We start from the raw sequence: 26974 nt of genomic DNA, 5'->3' as shown, positions 1-26974 counted from the left end.
AATAAACAAACATACAGTCTCAAATAATAAGAGTAGAGTTCTATTAGGCAAAGGGAAGATAAAAATAAAGATGACTTCCTATTTCTCTCCCACCAGGGAAGATGTTCGTACGGCCAGTGTCACGGCAGTAGGAGAAGTCACCTGTCTGGTCGTTGACAGAGAGAGCCCAGGAGAGAGAGAGAGTGTGTGTGTGCGTGTAATTGAATGGTTCTTCATTGGTTGATGTGTAGTTGTGTAACCCTACCCCTCCCCTGTTCCAGGTCATTCATGTCATTCATTCATCCAATACCTTGACTTTGTTGTCCTTAAGCCATTTTGCCACAACTTTGGAAGTATGCTTGGGGTCATTGTCCATTTGGAAGACCCATGTGCGACCAAGCTTTAACTTCCTGACTGATGTCTTGAGATGTTGCTTCAATATATCCACATACTTTTCCATCCTTCTGATGCCATCTATTTTGTGAAGTGCACCAGTCCCTCCTGCAGCAAGGCACCCCCACAACATGATGTTGCCACCCCCGTGCTTCACGGTTGGAATGGTGTTCTTTGGCTTGCAAGCCTTCCCGTATTTCCTCCAAACATAACGATGGTCATTATGGACAAACAGTTCTATTTTTGTTTCATCAGACCAGAGGACATTTCTTCAAAAAGTACGATCTTTCTCCCCATGTGCAGTTGCAAACCGTAGTCTGGCTTTTTTATGGCGCTATTGGAGCAGAGGTTTCTTCCTTGCTGAGCGGCCTTTCACGTTATATCGGTATAGGACTCCTTTTACTGTGGATATCGATACTTTTGTACCTGTTTCCTCCAGCATCTTCACAAGATCCTTTGCTGTTGTTCCACAGGTACATCCACAGGTACACCTCCAATTGACTCAAATTATGTCAATTAGCTTATCAGAATCTTCTAAAGCCATGACATCATTTTCTGGAATTTTCCAAGCTGTTTAAAGGCACAGTCAACTTAGTGTATGTAACCTTCTGACCCACTGGAATTGTGATACAGTGAATTATAAGTGAATCTGTCTGTAAACAATTGTTGGAAAAATTATTTATGTCATGCACAAAGTAGATGTCCTAACTGACTTGCCAAAACTATAGTTTGTTAACGGGAAATTTGTGGAATGATTGAAAAACGAGTTTTAATACCTAAGTGTATGTAATCTTCCGACTTCAACTGTATATAACCATATAGACTCGCTGATTACAGTGAAAAGATAACGGGAAATTGATTGACCCCTTGTCAATCAAGGTTGGAGGCAGAGGCAGGGTTTTTCTCCAGTGTGTCTCTCACTGATTTCCACGTCATCTGCACCCTCGGACTAGGAGGCTTCAGTCGCGTCCAGCTGGTAAGTGTGAGTGTGTGTGTATATAATGTGTGTGTGCTTACATGAGTGTGTGTCTGTAATGCCTGTGTGTGTGTGTGTGTGTTTAATTTGTATAATGTGTGTGTCTTCAGGTTCAGTTAAAGAGTGACACCAGTCGGTCCTTTGCTCTGAAGGTTCTAAAGAAGCGTCACATTCTGGACACCAGCCAACAAGGCCACATCCTCTCAGAGAGACGCATCATGATGGATGCACACAGCCCCTTCATCGTCAGGTACACACACCACACAGCCCCTTCACCGTCAGGTAGACACACCACACAGCCCCTTCACCGTCAGGTACACACACCACACAGCCCCTTCACCATCAGGTACACACACCACACAGCCCCTTCACCGTCAGGTACACACACCACACAACCCCTTCACCATCAGGTACACACACCACACAGCCCCTTCACCGTCAGGTACACACACCACACAGCCCCTTCACCATCAGGTACACACACCACACAGCCCCTTCACCGTCAGGTACACACACCACACAGCCCCTTCACCGTCAGGTACACACACCACACAACCCCTTCACCGTCAGGTACACACACCACACAGCCCCTTCACCGTCAGGTACACACACCACACAGCCCCTTCACCGTCAGGTACACACACCACACAACCCTTAACCGTCAGGTACACACACCACACAGCCCCTTCACCGTCAGGTACACACACCACACAGCCCCTTCACCGTCAGGTAGACACACCACACAGCCCCTTCACCGTCAGGTACACACACCACACAACCCCTTCACCATCAGGTACACACACCACACAGCCCCTTCACCGTCAGGTACACACACCACACAACCCCTTCACCATCAGGTACACACACCACACAGCCCCTTCACCGTCAGGTACACACACCACACAGCCCCTTCACCGTCAGGTACACACACCACACAACCCCTTCACCATCAGGTACACACACCACACAGCCCCTTCACCGTCAGGTACACACACCACACAACCCCTTCACCGTCAGGTACACACACCACACAACCCCTTCACCGTCAGGTACACACACCACACAACCCCTTAAATGTCAGGTACACGCAAACACAGATACACACACCACACAACCCCTTCACCGTCAGGTACACATAAACACAGATACACACACCACACAGCCCCTTCACCGTCAGGTACACATAAACACAGATACACACACCACACAGCCCATTCACCGTCAGGTACACACAAACACACAAACACACTGACGCTGTGTGTCCTGTCCAGGTTGTATAGGACATTCAGGGACTCTAAATATCTGTACATGCTGCAGGAGGCCTGTCTGAGAGGAGAACTGTGGACTCTACTGAGAGACAGGTGAGTGTGTGTAAATCTCGAGGAACTGCAAGTAAAACCTGACTGTAAACAAATTGCCTAACCAGCTATGCCCTAACCCTCGCTTCATGTCCACATCCCAGTTTAACCCTACCCTCAACCAAAACCCTAACCCTCGCTTCATGTCCACATCCCAGTTTAACCCTACCCTCAACCAAAACCCTAACCCTCGCTTCATGTCCACATCCCAGTTTAACCCTACCCTCAACCAAAACCCTAACCCTCGCTTCATGTCCACATCCCAGTTTAACCCTACCCTCAACCAAAACCCTAACCCTCGCTTCATGTCCACATCCCAGTTTAACCCTACCCTCAACCAAAACCCTAACCCTCGCTTCATGTCCACATCCCAGTTTAACCCTACCCTCAACCCTAACCCTCGCTTCATGTCCACATCCCAGTTTAACCCTACCCTCAACCAAAACCCTAACCCTCGCTTCATGTCCACATCCCAGTTTAACCCTACCCTCAACCAAAACCCTAACCCTCGCTTCATGTCCACATCCCAGTTTAACCCTACCCTCAACCAAAACCCTAACCCTCGCTTCATGTCCACATCCCAGTTTAACCCTACCCTCAACCAAAACCCTAACCCTCGCTTCATGTCCACATCCCAGTTTAACCCTACCCTCAACCAAAACCCTAACCCTCGCTTCATGTCCACATCCCAGTTTAAACCTACCCTCAACCAAAACCCTAACCCTCGCTTCATGTCCACATCCCAGTTTAACCCTACCCTCAACCCTAACCCTCGCTTCATGTCCACATCCCAGTTTAACCCTACCCTCAACCCTAATCCTAACCCTCGCTTCATGTCCACATCCCAGTTTAACCCTACCCTCAACCAAAACCCTAACCCTCGCTTCATGTCCACATCCCAGTTTAAACCTACCCTCAACCAAAACCCTAACCCTCGCTTCATGTCCACATCCCAGTTTAACCCTACCCTCAACCCAACCCTCGCTTCATGTCCACATCCCAGTTTAACCCTACCCTCAACCCTAACCCTAACCCTCGCTTCATGTCCACATCCCAGTTTAACCCTACCCTCAACCAAAACCCTAACCCTCGCTTCATGTCCACATCCCAGTTTAACCCTACCCTCAACCCTAACCCTCGCTTCATGTCCACATCCCAGTTTAACCCTACCCTCAACCCTAACCCTAACCCTCGCTTCATGTCCACATCCCAGTTTAAACCTACCCTCAACCAAAACCCTAACCCTCGCTTCATGTCCACATCCCAGTTTAACCCTACCCTCAACCAAAACCCTAACCCTCGCTTCATGTCCACATCCCAGTTTAAACCTACCCTCAACAAAAACCCTAACCCTCGCTTCATGTCCACATCCCAGTTTAAACCTACCCTCAACCAAAACCCTAACCCTCGCTTAATGTCCACATCCCAGTTTAAACCTACCCTCAACCAAAACCCTCGCTTCATGTCCACATCCCAGTTTAACCCTACCCTCAACCAAAACCCTCGCTTCATGTCCACATCCCAGTTTAACCCTACCCTCAACCAAAACCCTAACCCTCGCTTCATGTCCACATCCCAGTTTAACCCTACCCTCAACCAAAACCCTAACCCTCGCTTCATGTCCACATCCCAGTTTAACCCTACCCTCAACCAAAACCCTAACCCTCGCTTCATGTCCACATCCCAGTTTAACCCTACCCTCAACCAAAACCCTAACCCTCGCTTCATGTCCACATCCCAGTTTAAACCTACCCTCAACCAAAACCCTAACCCTCGCTTCATGTCCACATCCCAGTTTAACCCTACCCTCAACCCAAAACCTTGCTTCATGTCCACATCCCAGTTTAACCCTACCCTCAACCCTAATCCTAACCCTCGCTTCATGTCCACATCCCAGTTTAACCCTACCCTCAACCAAAACCCTAACCCTCACTTCATGTCCACATCCCAGTTTAACCCTACCCTCAACCCTAACCCTCGCTTCATGTCCACATCCCAGTTTAACCCTACCCTCAACCCTAACCCTAACCCTCGCTTCATGTCCACATCCCAGTTTAAACCTACCCTCAACCAAAACCCTAACCCTCGCTTCATGTCCACATCCCAGTTTAACCCTACCCTCAACCAAAACCCTAACCCTCGCTTCATGTCCACATCCCAGTTTAAACCTACCCTCAACCAAAACCCTAACCCTCGCTTCATGTCCACATCCCAGTTTAAACCTACCCTCAACCAAAACCCTCGCTTCATGTCCACATCCCAGTTTAACCCTATCCCAAAACCCTCGTTTGTCCACATCCCAGTTTAACCCTCCCTCAACCAAAACCCTAACCCTCGCTTCATGTCCACATCCCAGTTTAAACCTACCCTCAACCAAAACCCTAACCCTCGTTTCATGTCCACATCCCAGTTTAACCCTACCCTCAACCAAAACCCTCGCTTCATGTCCACATCCCAGTTTAACCCTACCCTCAACCAAAACCCTAACCCTCGCTTCATGTCCACATCCCAGTTTAACCCTACCCTCAACCAAAACCCTAACCCTCGCTTCATGTCCACATCCCAGTTTAAACCTACCCTCAACCAAAACCCTAACCCTCGCTTCATGTCCACATCCCAGTTTAACCCTACCCTCAACCAAAACCCTAACCCTCGCTTCATGTCCACATCCCAGTTTAACCCTACCCTCAACCAAAACCCTAACCCTCGCTTCATGTCCACATCCCAGTTTAACCCTACCCTCAACCAAAACCCTAACCCTCGCTTCATGTCCACATCCCAGTTTAACCCTACCCTCAACCAAAACCCTAACCCTCGCTTCATGTCCACATCCCAGTTTAAACCTACCCTCAACCAAAACCCTTGCTTCATGTCCACATCCCAGTTTAACCCTACCCTCAACCAAAACCCTCGCTTCATGTCCACATCCCAGTTTAACCCTACCCTCAACCAAAACCCTAACCCTCGCTTCATGTCCACATCCCAGTTTAACCCTACCCTCAACAAAAACCCTAACCCTCGCTTCATGTCCACATCCCAGTTTAACCCTACCCTCAACCAAAACCCTAACCCTCGCTTCATGTCCACATCCCAGTTTAAACCTACCCTCAACCAAAACCCTAACCCTCGTTTCATGTCCACATCCCAGTTTAACCCTACCCTCAACCAAAACCCTAACCCTCGCTTCATGTCCACATCCCAGTTTAACCCTACCCTCAACCAAAACTCTAACCCTCGCTTCATGTCCACATCCCAGTTTAAACCTACCCTCAACCAAAACCCTCGCTTCATGTCCACATCCCAGTTTAACCCTACCCTCAACCAAAACCCTCGCTTCATGTCCACATCCCAGTTTAACCCTACCCTCAACCAAAACCCTAACCCTCGCTTCATGTCCACATCCCAGTTTAACCCTACCCTCAACAAAAACCCTAACCCTCGCTTCATGTCCACATCCCAGTTTAACCCTACCCTCAACCAAAACCCTAACCCTCGCTTCATGTCCACATCCCAGTTTAAACCTACCCTCAACCAAAACCCTCGCTTCATGTCAACATCCCAGTTTAACCCTACCCTCAACCAAAACCCTCGCTTCATGTCCACATCCCAGTTTAAACCTACCCTCAACCAAAACCCTCGCTTAATGTCCACATCCCAGTTTAAACCTACCCTCAACCAAAACCCTAACCCTCGCTTCATGTCCACATCCCAGTTTAAACCTACCCTCAACCAAAACCCTCGCTTCATGTCCACATCCCAGTTTAACCCTACCCTCAACCAAAACCCTCGCTTCATGTCCACATCCCAGTTTAAACCTACCCTCAACCAAAACCCTCGCTTCATGTCCACATCCCAGTTTAAACCTACCCTCAACCAAAACCCTCGCTTCATGTCCACATCCCAGTTTAACCCTACCCTCAACCAAAAGCCTCGCTTGATGTCCACATCCCAGTTTAACCCTACCCTCAACCAAAAGCCTCGCTTCATGTCCACATCCCAGTTTAACCCGACCCTCAACCAAAACCCTAACCCTCGCTTCATATCCACATCCCAGTTTAAACCTACCCTCAACCAAAACCCTCGCTTCATGTACACATCCCAGTTTAACCCTACCCTCAACCAAAACCCTCGCTTCATGTCCACATCCCAGTTTAACCCTACCCTCAACCAAAACCCTCGCTTCATGTCCACATCCCAGTTTTACCCTACCCTCAACCAAAACCCTAAACCTCGCTTCATGTCCACATCCCAGTTTAACCCTACCCTCAACCAAAACCCTAACCCTCGCTTCATGTCCACATCCCAGTTTAAACCTACCCTCAACCAAAACCCTAACCCTTGTTTCATGTCCACATCCCAGTTTAAACCTACCCTCAACCAAAACCCTAACCCTCGCTTCATGTCCACATCCCAGTTTAACCCTACCCTCAACCCAAACCCTAACCCTTGCTTCATGTCCACATTCCAGTTTAACCCTACCCTCAACCAAAACCCTAACCCTCGCTTCATGTCCACATCCCAGTTTAACCCTACCCTCAACCAAAACCCTAACCCTCGCTTCATGTCCACATCCCAGTTTAACCCTACCCTCAACCAAAACCCTAAACCTCGCTTCATGTCCACATCCCAGTTTAACCCTACCCTCAACCAAAACCCTCGCTTCATGTCCACATCCCAGTTTAACCCTACCCTCAACCAAAACCCTCGCTTCATGTCCACATCCCAGTTTTACCCTACCCTCAACCAAAACCCTAACCCTCGCTTCATGTCCACATCCCAGTTTAACCCTACCCTCAACCAAAACCCTAACCCTCGCTTCATGTCCACATCCCAGTTTAAACCTACCCTCAACCAAAACCCTAACCCTCACTTCATGTCCACATCCCAGTTTAACCCTACCCTCAACCAAAACCCTAAACCTCGCTTCATGTCCACATCCCAGTTTAAACCTACCCTCAACCAAAACCCTCGCTTCATGTCCACATCCCAGTTTAACCCTACCCTCAACCAAAACCCTCGCTTCATGTCCACATCCCAGTTTAAACCTACCCTCAACCAAAACCCTCGCTTCATGTCCACATCCCAGTTTAATCCTACCCTCAACCAAAACCCTCGCTTAATGTCCACATCCCAGTTTAAACCTACCCTCAACCAAAACCCTCGCTTCATGTCCACATCCCAGTTTAACCCTACCCTCAACCAAAACCCTTGCTTAATGTGCACATCCCAGTTTAACCCTAGCCTCAACCAAAACCCTCTCTTCATGTCCACATCCCAGTTTAACCCTACCCTCAACCAAAACCCTAAACCTCGCTTCATGTCCACATCCCAGTTTAACCCTACCCTCAACCAAAACCCTAACCCTCGCTTCATGTCCACATCCCAGTTTAACCCTACCCTCAACCAAAACCCTAACCCTCGCTTCATGTTCACATCCCAGTTTAACCCTACCCTCACCCAAAACCCTCGCTTCATGTCCACATCCCAGTTTAATCCTACCCTCAACCAAAACCGTAACCCTCGCTTCATGTCCACATCCCAGTTTAACCCTACACTCAACCAAAACCCTCGCTTCATGTCCACATCCCAGTTTAACCCTACCCTCAACCAAAACCCTAACCCTCGCTTCATGTCCACATCCCAGTTTAACCCTACCCTCAACCAAAACCCTAACCCTCGCTTCATGTCCACATCCCAGTTTAACCCTACCCTCAACCAAAACCCTAACCCTCGCTTCATGTCCACATCCCAGTTTAACCCTACCCTCAACCAAAACCCTAACCCTCGCTTCATGTCCACATCCCAGTTTAACCCTACCCTCAACCAAAACCCTAACCCTCGCTTCATGTCCACATCCCAGTTTAAACCTACCCTCAACCAAAACCCTAACCCTCGCTTCATGTCCACATCCCAGTTTAACCCTACCCTCAACCCTAACCCTCGCTTCATGTCCACATCCCAGTTTAACCCTACCCTCAACCCTAATCCTAACCCTCGCTTCATGTCCACATCCCAGTTTAACCCTACCCTCAACCAAAACCCTAACCCTCGCTTCATGTCCACATCCCAGTTTAAACCTACCCTCAACCAAAACCCTAACCCTTGTTTCATGTCCACATCCCAGTTTAAACCTACCCTCAACCAAAACCCTAACCCTCGCTTCATGTCCACATCCCAGTTTAACCCTACCCTCAACCCAAACCCTAACCCTTGCTTCATGTACACATTCCAGTTTAACCCTACCCTCAACCAAAACCCTAACCCTCGCTTCATGTCCACATCCCAGTTTAACCCTACCCTCAACCAAAACCCTAACCCTCGCTTCATGTCCACATCCCAGTTTAACCCTACCCTCAACCAAAACCCTAAACCTCGCTTCATGTCCACATCCCAGTTTAACCCTACCCTCAACCAAAACCCTCGCTTCATGTCCACATCCCAGTTTAACCCTACCCTCAACCAAAACCCTCGCTTCATGTCCACATCCCAGTTTTACCCTACCCTCAACCAAAACCCTAACCCTCGCTTCATGTCCACATCCCAGTTTAACCCTACCCTCAACCAAAACCCTAACCCTCGCTTCATGTCCACATCCCAGTTTAAACCTACCCTCAACCAAAACCCTAACCCTCACTTCATGTCCACATCCCAGTTTAACCCTACCCTCAACCAAAACCCTAAACCTCGCTTCATGTCCACATCCCAGTTTAAACCTACCCTCAACCAAAACCCTCGCTTCATGTCCACATCCCAGTTTAACCCTACCCTCAACCAAAACCCTCGCTTCATGTCCACATCCCAGTTTAAACCTACCCTCAACCAAAACCCTCGCTTCATGTCCACATCCCAGTTTAATCCTACCCTCAACCAAAACCCTCGCTTAATGTCCACATCCCAGTTTAAACCTACCCTCAACCAAAACCCTCGCTTCATGTCCACATCCCAGTTTAACCCTACCCTCAACCAAAACCCTTGCTTAATGTGCACATCCCAGTTTAACCCTAGCCTCAACCAAAACCCTCTCTTCATGTCCACATCCCAGTTTAACCCTACCCTCAACCAAAACCCTAAACCTCGCTTCATGTCCACATCCCAGTTTAACCCTACCCTCAACCAAAACCCTAACCCTCGCTTCATGTCCACATCCCAGTTTAACCCTACCCTCAACCAAAACCCTAACCCTCGCTTCATGTTCACATCCCAGTTTAACCCTACCCTCACCCAAAACCCTCGCTTCATGTCCACATCCCAGTTTAATCCTACCCTCAACCAAAACCGTAACCCTCGCTTCATGTCCACATCCCAGTTTAACCCTACACTCAACCAAAACCCTCGCTTCATGTCCACATCCCAGTTTAACCCTACCCTCAACCAAAACCCTAACCCTCGCTTCATGTCCACATCCCAGTTTAACCCTACCCTCAACCAAAACCCTAACCCTCGCTTCATGTCCACATCCCAGTTTAACCCTACCCTCAACCAAAACCCTAACCCTCGCTTCATGTCCACATCCCAGTTTAACCCTACCCTCAACCAAAACCCTAACCCTCGCTTCATGTCCACATCCCAGTTTAACCCTACCCTCAACCAAAACCCTAACCCTCGCTTCATGTCCACATCCCAGTTTAAACCTACCCTCAACCAAAACCCTAACCCTCGCTTCATGTCCACATCCCAGTTTAACCCTACCCTCAACCCTAACCCTCGCTTCATGTCCACATCCCAGTTTAACCCTACCCTCAACCCTAATCCTAACCCTCGCTTCATGTCCACATCCCAGTTTAACCCTACCCTCAACCAAAACCCTAACCCTCGCTTCATGTCCACATCCCAGTTTAAACCTACCCTCAACCAAAACCCTAACCCTCGCTTCATGTCCACATCCCAGTTTAACCACATCCCAACCCTCGTTGTCCACATCCCAGTTTAACCCTACCCTCAACCCTAACCCTAACCCTCGCTTCATGTCCACATCCCAGTTTAACCCTACCCTCAACCAAAACCCTAACCCTCGCTTCATGTCCACATCCCAGTTTAACCCTACCCTCAACCCTAACCCTCGCTTCATGTCCACATCCCAGTTTAACCCTACCCTCAACCCTAACCCTAACCCTCGCTTCATGTCCACATCCCAGTTTAAACCTACCCTCAACCAAAACCCTAACCCTCGCTTCATGTCCACATCCCAGTTTAACCCTACCCTCAACCAAAACCCTAACCCTCGCTTCATGTCCACATCCCAGTTTAAACCTACCCTCAACAAAAACCCTAACCCTCGCTTCATGTCCACATCCCAGTTTAAACCTACCCTCAACCAAAACCCTAACCCTCGCTTCATGTCCACATCCCAGTTTAAACCTACCCTCAACCAAAACCCTCGCTTCATGTCCACATCCCAGTTTAACCCTACCCTCAACCAAAACCCTCGCTTCATGTCCACATCCCAGTTTAACCCTACCCTCAACCAAAACCCTAACCCTCGCTTCATGTCCACATCCCAGTTTAACCCTACCCTCAACCAAAACCCTAACCCTCGCTTCATGTCCACATCCCAGTTTAACCCTACCCTCAACCAAAACCCTAACCCTCGTTTCATGTCCACATCCCAGTTTAACCCTACCCTCAACCAAAACCCTCGCTTCATGTCCACATCCCAGTTTAACCCTACCCTCAACCAAAACCCTAACCCTCGCTTCATGTCCACATCCCAGTTTAACCCTACCCTCAACCAAAACCCTAACCCTCGCTTCATGTCCACATCCCAGTTTAAACCTACCCTCAACCAAAACCCTAACCCTCGCTTCATGTCCACATCCCAGTTTAACCCTACCCTCAACCAAAACCCTAACCCTCGCTTCATGTCCACATCCCAGTTTAACCCTACCCTCAACCAAAACCCTAACCCTCGCTTCATGTCCACATCCCAGTTTAACCCTACCCTCAACCAAAACCCTAACCCTCGCTTCATGTCCACATCCCAGTTTAACCCTACCCTCAACCAAAACCCTAACCCTCGCTTCATGTCCACATCCCAGTTTAAACCTACCCTCAACCAAAACCCTAACCCTCGTTTCATGTCCACATCCCAGTTTAAACCTACCCTCAACCAAAACCCTAACCCTCGCTTCATGTCCACATCCCAGTTTAACCCTACCCTCAACCAAAACTCTAACCCTCGCTTCATGTCCACATCCCAGTTTAACCCTACCCTCAACCAAAACCCTAACCCTCGCTTCATGTCCACATCCCAGTTTAACCCTACCCTCAACCAAAACCCTAACCCTCGCTTCATGTCCACATCCCAGTTTAACCCTACCCTCAACCAAAACCCTAACCCTCGCTTCATGTCCACATCCCAGTTTAACCCTACCCTCAACCAAAACCCTAACCCTCGCTTCATGTCCACATCCCAGTTTAAACCTACCCTCAACCAAAACCCTTGCTTCATGTCCACATCCCAGTTTAACCCTACCCTCAACCAAAACCCTCGCTTCATGTCCACATCCCAGTTTAACCCTACCCTCAACCAAAACCCTAACCCTCGCTTCATGTCCACATCCCAGTTTAACCCTACCCTCAACAAAAACCCTAACCCTCGCTTCATGTCCACATCCCAGTTTAACCCTACCCTCAACCAAAACCCTAACCCTCGCTTCATGTCCACATCCCAGTTTAAACCTACCCTCAACCAAAACCCTAACCCTCGTTTCATGTCCACATCCCAGTTTAACCCTACCCTCAACCAAAACCCTAACCCTCGCTTCATGTCCACATCCCAGTTTAACCCTACCCTCAACCAAAACTCTAACCCTCGCTTCATGTCCACATCCCAGTTTAAACCTACCCTCAACCAAAACCCTCGCTTCATGTCCACATCCCAGTTTAACCCTACCCTCAACCAAAACCCTCGCTTCATGTCCACATCCCAGTTTAACCCTACCCTCAACCAAAACCCTAACCCTCGCTTCATGTCCACATCCCAGTTTAACCCTACCCTCAACAAAAACCCTAACCCTCGCTTCATGTCCACATCCCAGTTTAACCCTACCCTCAACCAAAACCCTAACCCTCGCTTCATGTCCACATCCCAGTTTAAACCTACCCTCAACCAAAACCCTCGCTTCATGTCAACATCCCAGTTTAACCCTACCCTCAACCAAAACCCTCGCTTCATGTCCACATCCCAGTTTAAACCTACCCTCAACCAAAACCCTCGCTTAATGTCCACATCCCAGTTTAAACCTACCCTCAACCAAAACCCTAACCCTCGCTTCATGTCCACATCCCAGTTTAAACCTACCCTCAACCAAAACCCTCGCTTCATGTCCACATCCCAGTTTAACCCTACCCTCAACCAAAACCCTCGCTTCATGTCCACATCCCAGTTTAAACCTACCCTCAACCAAAACCCTCGCTTCATGTCCACATCCCAGTTTAAACCTACCCTCAACCAAAACCCTCGCTTCATGTCCACATCCCAGTTTAACCCTACCCTCAACCAAAAGCCTCGCTTGATGTCCACATCCCAGTTTAACCCTACCCTCAACCAAAAGCCTCGCTTCATGTCCACATCCCAGTTTAACCCGACCCTCAACCAAAACCCTAACCCTCGCTTCATATCCACATCCCAGTTTAAACCTACCCTCAACCAAAACCCTCGCTTCATGTACACATCCCAGTTTAACCCTACCCTCAACCAAAACCCTCGCTTCATGTCCACATCCCAGTTTAACCCTACCCTCAACCAAAACCCTCGCTTCATGTCCACATCCCAGTTTTACCCTACCCTCAACCAAAACCCTAAACCTCGCTTCATGTCCACATCCCAGTTTAACCCTACCCTCAACCAAAACCCTAACCCTCGCTTCATGTCCACATCCCAGTTTAAACCTACCCTCAACCAAAACCCTAACCCTTGTTTCATGTCCACATCCCAGTTTAAACCTACCCTCAACCAAAACCCTAACCCTCGCTTCATGTCCACATCCCAGTTTAACCCTACCCTCAACCCAAACCCTAACCCTTGCTTCATGTCCACATCCCAGTTTAACCCTACCCTCAACCAAAACCCTAACCCTCGCTTCATGTCCACATCCCAGTTTAACCCTACCCTCAACCAAAACCCTAACCCTCGCTTCATGTCTACATCCCAGTTTAACCCTACCCTCAACCAAAACCCTAAACCTCGCTTCATGTCCACATCCCAGTTTAACCCTACCCTCAACCAAAACCCTCGCTTCATGTCCACATCCCAGTTTAACCCTACCCTCAACCAAAACCCTCGCTTCATGTCCACATCCCAGTTTTACCCTACCCTCAACCAAAACCCTAACCCTCGCTTCATGTCCACATCCCAGTTTAACCCTACCCTCAACCAAAACCCTAACCCTCGCTTCATGTCCACATCCCAGTTTAAACCTACCCTCAACCAAAACCCTAACCCTCACTTCATGTCCACATCCCAGTTTAACCCTACCCTCAACCAAAACCCTAAACCTCGCTTCATGTCCACATCCCAGTTTAAACCTACCCTCAACCAAAACCCTCGCTTCATGTCCACATCCCAGTTTAACCCTACCCTCAACCAAAACCCTCGCTTCATGTCCACATCCCAGTTTAAACCTACCCTCAACCAAAACCCTCGCTTCATGTCCACATCCCAGTTTAATCCTACCCTCAACCAAAACCCTCGCTTAATGTCCACATCCCAGTTTAAACCTACCCTCAACCAAAACCCTCGCTTCATGTCCACATCCCAGTTTAACCCTACCCTCAACCAAAACCCTTGCTTAATGTGCACATCCCAGTTTAACCCTAGCCTCAACCAAAACCCTCTCTTCATGTCCACATCCCAGTTTAACCCTACCCTCAACCAAAACCCTAAACCTCGCTTCATGTCCACATCCCAGTTTAACCCTACCCTCAACCAAAACCCTAACCCTCGCTTCATGTCCACATCCCAGTTTAACCCTACCCTCAACCAAAACCCTAACCCTCGCTTCATGTTCACATCCCAGTTTAACCCTACCCTCACCCAAAACCCTCGCTTCATGTCCACATCCCAGTTTAATCCTACCCTCAACCAAAACCGTAACCCTCGCTTCATGTCCACATCCCAGTTTAACCCTACACTCAACCAAAACCCTCGCTTCATGTCCACATCCCAGTTTAACCCTACCCTCAACCAAAACCCTAACCCTCGCTTCATGTCCACATCCCAGTTTAACCCTACCCTCAACCAAAACCCTAACCCTCGCTTCATGTCCACATCCCAGTTTAACCCTACCCTCAACCAAAACCCTAACCCTCGCTTCATGTCCACATCCCAGTTTAACCCTACCCTCAACCAAAACCCTAACCCTCGCTTCATGTCCACATCCCAGTTTAACCCTACCCTCAACCAAAACCCTAACCCTCGCTTCATGTCCACATCCCAGTTTAAACCTACCCTCAACCAAAACCCTAACCCTCGCTTCATGTCCACATCCCAGTTTAACCCTACCCTCAACCCTAACCCTCGCTTCATGTCCACATCCCAGTTTAACCCTACCCTCAACCCTAATCCTAACCCTCGCTTCATGTCCACATCCCAGTTTAACCCTACCCTCAACCAAAACCCTAACCCTCGCTTCATGTCCACATCCCAGTTTAAACCTACCCTCAACCAAAACCCTAACCCTCGCTTCATGTCCACATCCCAGTTTAACCCTACCCTCAACCCTAACCCTCGCTTCATGTCCACATCCCAGTTTAACCCTACCCTCAACCCTAACCCTAACCCTCGCTTCATGTCCACATCCCAGTTTAACCCTACCCTCAACCAAAACCCTAACCCTCGCTTCATGTCCACATCCCAGTTTAACCCTACCCTCAACCCTAACCCTCGCTTCATGTCCACATCCCAGTTTAACCCTACCCTCAACCCTAACCCTAACCCTCGCTTCATGTCCACATCCCAGTTTAAACCTACCCTCAACCAAAACCCTAACCCTCGCTTCATGTCCACATCCCAGTTTAACCCTACCCTCAACCAAAACCCTAACCCTCGCTTCATGTCCACATCCCAGTTTAAACCTACCCTCAACAAAAACCCTAACCCTCGCTTCATGTCCACATCCCAGTTTAAACCTACCCTCAACCAAAACCCTAACCCTCGCTTCATGTCCACATCCCAGTTTAAACCTACCCTCAACCAAAACCCTCGCTTCATGTCCACATCCCAGTTTAACCCTACCCTCAACCAAAACCCTCGCTTCATGTCCACATCCCAGTTTAACCCTACCCTCAACCAAAACCCTAACCCTCGCTTCATGTCCACATCCCAGTTTAACCCTACCCTCAACCAAAACCCTAACCCTCGCTTCATGTCCACATCCCAGTTTAACCCTACCCTCAACCAAAACCCTAACCCTCGTTTCATGTCCACATCCCAGTTTAACCCTACCCTCAACCAAAACCCTCGCTTCATGTCCACATCCCAGTTTAACCCTACCCTCAACCAAAACCCTAACCCTCGCTTCATGTCCACATCCCAGTTTAACCCTACCCTCAACCAAAACCCTAACCCTCGCTTCATGTCCACATCCCAGTTTAAACCTACCCTCAACCAAAACCCTAACCCTCGCTTCATGTCCACATCCCAGTTTAACCCTACCCTCAACCAAAACCCTAACCCTCGCTTCATGTCCACATCCCAGTTTAACCCTACCCTCAACCAAAACCCTAACCCTCGCTTCATGTCCACATCCCAGTTTAACCCTACCCTCAACCAAAACCCTAACCCTCGCTTCATGTCCACATCCCAGTTTAACCCTACCCTCAACCAAAACCCTAACCCTCGCTTCATGTCCACATCCCAGTTTAAACCTACCCTCAACCAAAACCCTAACCCTCGTTTCATGTCCACATCCCAGTTTAAACCTACCCTCAACCAAAACCCTAACCCTCGCTTCATGTCCACATCCCAGTTTAACCCTACCCTCAACCAAAACTCTAACCCTCGCTTCATGTCCACATCCCAGTTTAAACCTACCCTCAACCAAAACCCTTGCTTCATGTCCACATCCCAGTTTAACCCTACCCTCAACCAAAACCCTCGCTTCATGTCCACATCCCAGTTTAACCCTACCCTCAACCAAAACCCTAACCCTCGCTTCATGTCCACATCCCAGTTTAACCCTACCCTCAACAAAAACCCTAACCCTCGCTTCATGTCCACATCCCAGTTTAACCCTACCCTCAACCAAAACCCTAACCCTCGCTTCATGTCCACATCCCAGTTTAAACCTACCCTCAACCAAAACCCTAACCCTCGTTTCATGTCCACATCCCAGTTTAACCCTACCCTCAACCAAAACCCTAACCCTCGCTTCATGTCCACATCCCAGTTTAACCCTACCCTCAACCAAAACTCTAACCCTCGCTTCATGTCCACATCCCAGTTTAAACCTACCCTCAACCAAAACCCTCGCTTCATGTCCACATCCCAGTTTAACCCTACCCTCAACCAAAACCCTCGCTTCATGTCCACATCCCAGTTTAACCCTACCCTCAACCAAAACCCTAACCCTCGCTTCATGTCCACATCCCAGTTTAACCCTACCCTCAACAAAAACCCTAACCCTCGCTTCATGTCCACATCCCAGTTTAACCCTACCCTCAACCAAAACCCTAACCCTCGCTTCATGTCCACATCCCAGTTTAAACCTACCCTCAACCAAAACCCTCGCTTCATGTCAACATCCCAGTTTAACCCTACCCTCAACCAAAACCCTCGCTTCATGTCCACATCCCAGTTTAAACCTACCCTCAACCAAAACCCTCGCTTAATGTCCACATCCCAGTTTAAACCTACCCTCAACCAAAACCCTAACCCTCGCTTCATGTCCACATCCCAGTTTAAACCTACCCTCAACCAAAACCCTCGCTTCATGTCCACATCCCAGTTTAACCCTACCCTCAACCAAAACCCTCGCTTCATGTCCACATCCCAGTTTAAACCTACCCTCAACCAAAACCCTCGCTTCATGTCCACATCCCAGTTTAAACCTACCCTCAACCAAAACCCTCGCTTCATGTCCACATCCCAGTTTAACCCTACCCTCAACCAAAAGCCTCGCTTGATGTCCACATCCCAGTTTAACCCTACCCTCAACCAAAAGCCTCGCTTCATGTCCACATCCCAGTTTAACCCGACCCTCAACCAAAACCCTAACCCTCGCTTCATATCCACATCCCAGTTTAAACCTACCCTCAACCAAAACCCTCGCTTCATGTACACATCCCAGTTTAACCCTACCCTCAACCAAAACCCTCGCTTCATGTCCACATCCCAGTTTAACCCTACCCTCAACCAAAACCCTCGCTTCATGTCCACATCCCAGTTTTACCCTACCCTCAACCAAAACCCTAAACCTCGCTTCATGTCCACATCCCAGTTTAACCCTACCCTCAACCAAAACCCTAACCCTCGCTTCATGTCCACATCCCAGTTTAAACCTACCCTCAACCAAAACCCTAACCCTTGTTTCATGTCCACATCCCAGTTTAAACCTACCCTCAACCAAAACCCTAACCCTCGCTTCATGTCCACATCCCAGTTTAACCCTACCCTCAACCCAAACCCTAACCCTTGCTTCATGTCCACATCCCAGTTTAACCCTACCCTCAACCAAAACCCTAACCCTCGCTTCATGTCCACATCCCAGTTTAACCCTACCCTCAACCAAAACCCTAACCCTCGCTTCATGTCCACATCCCAGTTTAACCCTACCCTCAACCAAAACCCTAAACCTCGCTTCATGTCCACATCCCAGTTTAACCCTACCCTCAACCAAAACCCTCGCTTCATGTCCACATCCCAGTTTAACCCTACCCTCAACCAAAACCCTCGCTTCATGTCCACATCCCAGTTTTACCCTACCCTCAACCAAAACCCTAACCCTCGCTTCATGTCCACATCCCAGTTTAACCCTACCCTCAACCAAAACCCTAACCCTCGCTTCATGTCCACATCCCAGTTTAAACCTACCCTCAACCAAAACCCTAACCCTCACTTCATGTCCACATCCCAGTTTAACCCTACCCTCAACCAAAACCCTAAACCTCGCTTCATGTCCACATCCCAGTTTAAACCTACCCTCAACCAAAACCCTCGTTTCATGTCCACATCCCAGTTTAACCCTACCCTCAACCAAAACCCTCGCTTCATGTCCACATCCCAGTTTAAACCTACCCTCAACCAAAACCCTCGCTTCATGTCCACATCCCAGTTTAATCCTACCCTCAACCAAAACCCTCGCTTAATGTCCACATCCCAGTTTAAACCTACCCTCAACCAAAACCCTCGCTTCATGTCCACATCCCAGTTTAACCCTACCCTCAACCAAAACCCTTGCTTAATGTGCACATCCCAGTTTAACCCTAGCCTCAACCAAAACCCTAAACCTCGCTTCATGTCCACATCCCAGTTTAACCCTACCCTCAACCAAAACCCTAACCCTCGCTTCATGTCCACATCCCAGTTTAACCCTACCCTCAACCAAAACCCTAACCCTCGCTTCATGTTCACATCCCAGTTTAACCCTACCCTCACCCAAAACCCTCGCTTCATGTCCACATCCCAGTTTAATCCTACCCTCAACCAAAACCGTAACCCTCGCTTCATGTCCACATCCCAGTTTAACCCTACCCTCAACCAAAACCCTCGCTTCATGTCCACATCCCAGTTTAACCCTACCCTCAACCAAAACCCTAACCCTCGCTTCATGTCCACATCCCAGTTTAACCCTACCCTCAACCAAAACCCTAACCTTCGCTTCATGTTCACATCCCAGTTTAACCCTACCCTCAACCGTAACCCTCGCTTCATGTCCACATCCCAGTTTAACCCTACCCTCAACCAAAACCCTCGCTTCATGTCCACATCCCAGTTTAACCCTACCCTCAACCAAAACCCTAACCCTCGCTTCATGTCCACATCCCAGTTTAAATCTACCCTCAACCAAAACCCTCGCTTCATGTCCACATCCCAGTTTAACCCTACCCTCAACCAAAACCCTAACCCTCGCTTCATGTTCACATCCCAGTTTAACCCTACCCTCAACCAAAACCCTAACCCTCGCTTCATGTCCACATCCCAGTTTAACCCTACCCTCAACCAAAACCCTAAACCTCGCTTCATGTCCACATCCCAGTTTAACCCTACCCTCAACCAAAACCCTAACCCTCGCTTCATGTCCACATCCCAGTTTAACCCTACCCTCAACCAAAACCCTCGCTTCATGTCCACATCCCAGTTTAACCCTACCCTCAACCAAAACCCTCGCTTCATGTCCACATCCCAGTTTAACCCTACCCTCAACCAAAACCCTCGCTTCATGTCCCCTTCCCAGTTTAACCCTACCCTCAACCAAAACCATTTCTTCATGTCCACATCCCAGTTTAACCCTACCCTCAACCAAAACCCTAACCCTCGCTTCATGTCCACATCCCAGTTTAACCCTACCCTCAACCAAAACCCTAACCCTCGCTTCATGTCCACATCCCAGTTTAACCCTACCCTCAACCAAAACCCTAAACCTCGCTTCATGTCCACATCCCAGTTTAACCCTACCCTCAACCAAAACCCTAACCCTCGCTTCATGTCCACATCCCAGTTTAACCCTACCCTCAACCAAAACCCTCGCTTCATGTCCACATCCCAGTTTAACCCTACCCTCAACCAAAACCCTAACCCTCGCTTCATGTTCACATCCCAGTTTAACCCTACCCTCAACCAAAACCCTAACCCTCGCTTCATGTCCACATCCCAGTTTAACCCTACCCTCAACCAAAACCCTAAACCTCGCTTCATGTCCACATCCCAGTTTAACCCTACCCTCAACCAAAACCCTCGCTTCATGTCCACATCCCAGTTTAACCCTACCCTCAACCAAAACCCTCGCTTCATGTCCACATCCCAGTTTAACCCTACCCTCAACCAAAACCCTCGCTTCATGTCCACATCCCAGTTTAACCCTACCCTCAACCAAAACCCTCGCTTCATGTCCCCTTCCCAGTTTAACCCTACCCTCAACCAAAACCCTTTCTTCATGTCCACATCCCAGTTTAACCCTACCCTCAACCAAAACCCTCGCTTCATGTCCACATCCCAGTTTAACCCTACCCTCAACCAAAACCCTCGCTTCATGTCCCCTTCCCAGTTTAACCCTACCCTCAACCAAAACCCTTTCTTCATGTCCACATCCCAGTTTAACCCTACCCTCAACCAAAACCCTCGCTCCATGTCCACATGCCAGTTTAACCCTACCCTCAACCACAATGGAGCTGCATTGGAAAGCGGCCGTTTTATGGTCTCCTGACCAATATTGTGCTATTTTGTGGAGGGTTTTGCCCTGATCGTAACTTGTTTGTACATAATGTTTCCACCATAATTTTCTATGACTGAAAATAGCTACTGGACATCAGAACAGCGATCACTAACCTCCAGTTGGATGAGGATGTCTACTTCATATTGAATTTTATGGTCCAGGCCCAAATCCTGACACTCGAAGGAGGAGGAGATGGCGCTATAAAGGCTGGCGCGCATGCACTCTGGTAAGACTACGGTGGCGAGTAAATAAATAGCCTCCACCCTCTGTTCTATTGCCAAATGTGCAATCGCTTGAGAATCAACTGGACTAGCTCCGTACGAGTCTATTTTATCAACAGGGACATTAAGATCAGTAATATACTATGCTTCTCGAAGTCATGGCTGAACAAGGACATGGATAATATACATCTAGCTAGTTTTTCTATGCATTGGCAGGATAGAACGGCAGAGTCCGGTAAGATCGGGGGGTGGTGTGTGTCTCTTTGACAATAACAGCCGTTGCGTGATCTCTAATATTAAGGAAGTCTTGAGGTTCTACTCGCCTGAGTTAGAATACCTCATGATAAGCTGTAGACCATACATCTGTATTTTTTGTAGCTGTCTATTTACCACCACAAACCGATGCTGGCACTAAAACCACACTCAACAAGCTGTATAGGACCATAAACTGGTGATTTTATTGCAGGAAATTTTAAATCCGTTTTACCTAATTTCTACCAGCACGTCACCTGTACAACTAGAGGATCAAAACTAGATCACCTTTACTCCATACACAGAGACACATACACAATAGATCACCTTTACTCCACACACAGAGACACATACACTCTACATCACCTTTACTCCATACACAGAGACACATACACTCTAGATCACCTTTACTCCATACACAGAGACACATACACTCTAGATCACCTTTACTCCATACACAGAGACACATACAGTCTAGATCACCTTTACTCCATACACAGAGACACATACACTCTAGATCACCTTTACTCCATACACAGAGACACATACAGTCTAGACCACCATTACTCCATACACAGAGACACATACAGTCTAGACCACCTTTACTCCATACACAGAGACACATACACTCTAGATCACCTTTATTCCATACACAGAGACACATACACTATATATCACCTTTACTCCATACACAGAGACACATACACTCTAGATCACCTTTACTCCATACACAGAGACACATACACTGTAGATCACCTTTACTCCATACACAGAGACACATACAGTATAGATCACCTTTACTCCACACACAGAGACACATACACTTCTTATCACCTTTACTCCATACACAGAGACACATACACTCTACATCACCTTTCCTCAATACACAGAGACACATACGCTCTAGATCACCTTTACTTCATACACAGAGACACATACAGTCTAGACCACATTTACTCCATACACAGAGGCACATACACTCTAGATCACCTTTACTCCACACACAGAGACACATACACTATAGATCACCTTTTCTCCATATACAGAGAAACATACACTATAGATCACCTTTACTCCATACACAGAGACACATACAGTCTACATCACCTTTACTCCACACACAGAGACACATACACTATAGATCACCTTTTCTCCATATACAAAGAAACATACACTATAGATCACCTTTACTCCATACACAGAGACACATACACTCTAGATCACCTTTACTCCATACACAGAGACACATACACTCTAGATCACCTTTACTCCATACACAGAGACACATACAGTCTAGACCACCTTTACTCCATACACAGAGACACATACAGTCTAGAAAACCTTTACTCCATACACAGAGACATACACTCTAGATCACCTTTACTCCATACACAGAGACACATACAGTCTAGACCACCATTACTCCATACACAGAGACACATACAGTCTAGACCACCTTTACTCCATACACAGAGACACATACACTCTAGATCACCTTTACTCCATACACAGAGACACATACACTATAGATCTCCTTTACTCCATATACAGAGACACATACACTCTACATCACCTTTACTCCATACACAGGGACACATACACTCTATATCACCTTTACTCCATATACAGGGACACATACACTCTACATCACCTTTACTCCATATACAGAGACACATACAGTCTAGATCACCTTTACTCCATACACAGGAACACATACACTCTACATCACCTTTACTCCATACACAGGGACACATACACTCTACATCACCTTTACTCCATATACAGAGACACATACACTCTAGATCACATTTACTCCATACACAGAGACACATACACTATAGATCACCTTTACTCCATATACAGAGACACATACAGTCTAGATCACCTTTACTCCATACACAGGGACACATACACTCTACATCACCTTTACTCCATATACAGAGACACATACAGTCTAGATCACCTTTACTCCATACACATGGACACATACACTCTACATCACCTTTACTCCATATACAGAGACACATACAGTCTAGATCACCTTTACTCCATACACAGGGACACATACACTCTACATCACCTTTACTCCATACACAGGGACACATACACTCTACATCACCTTTACTCCATATACAGAGACACATACACTCTACATCACCTTTACTCCATACACAGGGACACATACACTCTACATCACCTTTACTCCATACACAGGGACACATACACTCTACATCACCTTTACTCCATACACAGAGACACATACAGTCTACATCACCTTTACTCCATACACAGAGACACATACACTCTAGATCACCTTTACTCCATACACAGAGACACATACACTATAGATCACCTTTACTCCATACACAGAGACACATACACTATAGATCACCTTTACTCCATACACAGAGACACATACACTCTAGATCACCTTTACTCCACACACAGAGACACATACACTCTAGATCACCTTTACTCCATACACAGAGACACATACACTCTACATCACCTTTACTCCATATACAGAGACACATACACAATAGATCACCTTTTCTCCATATACAGAGACACATACACTTTAGATCACCTTTACTTCACACACAGAGACACATACTCTCCACATCACCTCTTCTCCATACACAGAGACACATACAGTCTAGATCACCTTTAATCCATACACAGAGACACATACACTATAGATCACCTTTACTCCATACACAGAGACACATACAGTCTAGACCACTTTTACTCCATACACAGAGACACATACAGTCTAGACCACCTTTACTCCATACACAGAGACACATACACTCTAGATCACCTTTACTCCATACACAGAGACACATACAGTCTAGACCACCATTACTCCATACACCGAGACACATACAGTCTAGACCACCTTTACTCCATACACAGAGACACATACACTCTAGATCACCTTTACTCCATACACAGAGACATACACTATAGATCACCTTTACTCCATACACAGAGACACCTTTACTCCATACACAGAGACACATACACTATAGATCACCTTTACTCCATACACAGAGACATACACTATAGATCACCTTTACTCCATACACAGAGACACATACAGTCTAGACCACCTTTACTCCATACACAGAGACACATACACTCTAGATCACCTTTACTCCATACACAGAGACACATACAGTCTATACCACCTTTACTCCATACACAGAGACACATACAGTCTAGACCACTATTACTCCATACACAGAGACACATACAGTCTTAACCACCTTTACTCCATACACAGAGACATACACTATAGATCACCTTTACTCCATACACAGAGACATACACTATAGATCACCTTTACTCCATACACAGAGACACATACACTATAGATCACCTTTACTCCATACACAGAGACACACACACTCTAGATCACCTTTACTCCATATACAGAGACACATACACTATAGATCACCTTTACTCCGTACACAGAGACACATACAGTCTAGACCACCTTTACTCCACACACAGAGACACATATACTCTAGATCACCTTTACTCCATATACAGAGACACATACAGTCTAGATCACCTTTACTCCATACACAGAGACACACACTCTACATCACCTTTACTCCACACACAGCGACACATACAGTGCTCTCCCTCACCCTCCATTTGGCAAATCTGACCATAACTCTATCCTCCTGATTCCTGCTTATAAGCAAACACTCAAACAGAAAGTAACAGTGACGCGCTCAATACAGAAGTGGTTTGATGAAGCGGATACTAAGCTACAGGACTGTTTCGCTAGCACAGACTGGAATTTGTTCCGCGATTCATCCGATGGCATTGAGGAGTTTACCACATTAGTCACCGGCTTTATTAATAAGTGCATTGACAACATCATCCCCACAGTGACCGTACGTACATATCGCAACCGGAAGCCGTGGATTACAGGCAACATCCGCACTAACCTAAAGGCTAGAGCTACTGCTCTAGAGCTTATTAGAAATCCTGCTATGCCCTACTATGAACCATCAAACAGACAAAGCATCACTACAGGATTAAGATCGAATCCTACTTCACTAGCTCTGACGCTCGTCGGGTGTGGCAGGGCTTGCAAACTATCACAGATTACAAAGGGAAACCCAGCCGAGAGCTGCCCAGTGACGCTAGCCTACCAGACGAGCTAAATACCTTCTATGCTCACTTTGATGCAAGCAACACTGAACCATGTATGAGAGCACCAGCAGTTCCAGATGACAGTACGATCACGAACTCCGTAGCCGATGTGTGTAAGAACTTTAAACAGGTTAACATTCAGATGGATTACCAGGACGCGTACTCAGAGCTTGCGCAGGCCAGCTGGCAAGTTTCTTCACTGACATTTTCAACCTCTCCCTGACCCATTCTGTAAAACCTATATATTTCAAGCAAACCACCATAGTCCCTGTAGCCATGAAATGCTTTGAAAGGCTGGTCATGGCTCACATCAACACCATCATCCCACTCCAAATCGCTCCTATTTGCATACCGCCCCAACAGATCATCAGATGACACAGTCTCAAATGCACTCCACACTGCCGTTTCCCACCTGGACAAAAAAAGTAATACCTATGTGAGAATGCTGTTCATTGACTACAGCTCAGCGTTCAACACCTCCCTCTGCATCTGGATCCTGGACTCCCCAATGGTGAGGGTAGGCAACAACACATCCGCCACGCTGACCCTCAACACGGGGGGCCCTCAGGGGTGCATGCTCAGTCCCCTCCTGTACTCCCTGTTCACCCACGACTGCATGGCTTCGCATGATTCCAACACCGTCATTAAGTTTGTCGCTGACATGAAGGAGTTAGGCCTGATCACCGACGATAATGAGACAGCCTATAGGGAGGAGGTCAGAGATCTGGCAGTGTAGTGCCAGGACAGCATCCTCTCCCTCAACGTCGGCATCAGAAAGCAGTTTATCGTGGACTACAGGAAATGGAGGGCAGTACACACCCCCATTCCCATCAACAAGGCTGTAGTAGAGCTGGTCAAGAGCTTCAAGTTCCTCGGTGTCCACATCACTAAGGACCTATCATGGTCCAAACACATCATCACAGTCATTAAGAAGGCACAACAACGCCTCCTCCCCCTCAGGAGTCTGAAAAGATTTGTAATGGGCCCTCAGATCCTCAAAAAGTTATACAGCTGAACCATTGAGAGTATCTTGACTGGCTGCATCACCTGCTCGGCAACTACTTGGCAACTGACTGCAAGGCGCTACAGAGTGTAATGTGTTTGGCCCAGTACTGGGGTCGAACTCCCTGCCATCCAGGACCTCTATACTAGGCAGTGTCAGAGGAAGACACTAAAAATTGTCAAAGACTCCAGCCACCCAAATCCTAGACTGTTCTCTCTGTTAACGCGCGGCAAGCGGTACCTGAGTGCCAA

General features: G+C 47.7%; 1 pseudogene; it reads left to right on the top strand.

The window, feature by feature from the left end:
* The window catches only part of LOC135517044 (cGMP-dependent protein kinase 1-like), a 36891-nt pseudogene that overhangs the window by 2513 nt on the left and 7404 nt on the right, over nt 1-26974 (top strand).

This window comes from Oncorhynchus masou, chromosome 28 (assembly GCF_036934945.1).
Source record: "Oncorhynchus masou masou isolate Uvic2021 chromosome 28, UVic_Omas_1.1, whole genome shotgun sequence".
NCBI lineage: Eukaryota > Metazoa > Chordata > Actinopteri > Salmoniformes > Salmonidae > Oncorhynchus > Oncorhynchus masou.
The sequence above is the reverse complement of the archived record's forward strand: the minus strand, read 5'-3'. Positions and strand labels throughout refer to the sequence as shown.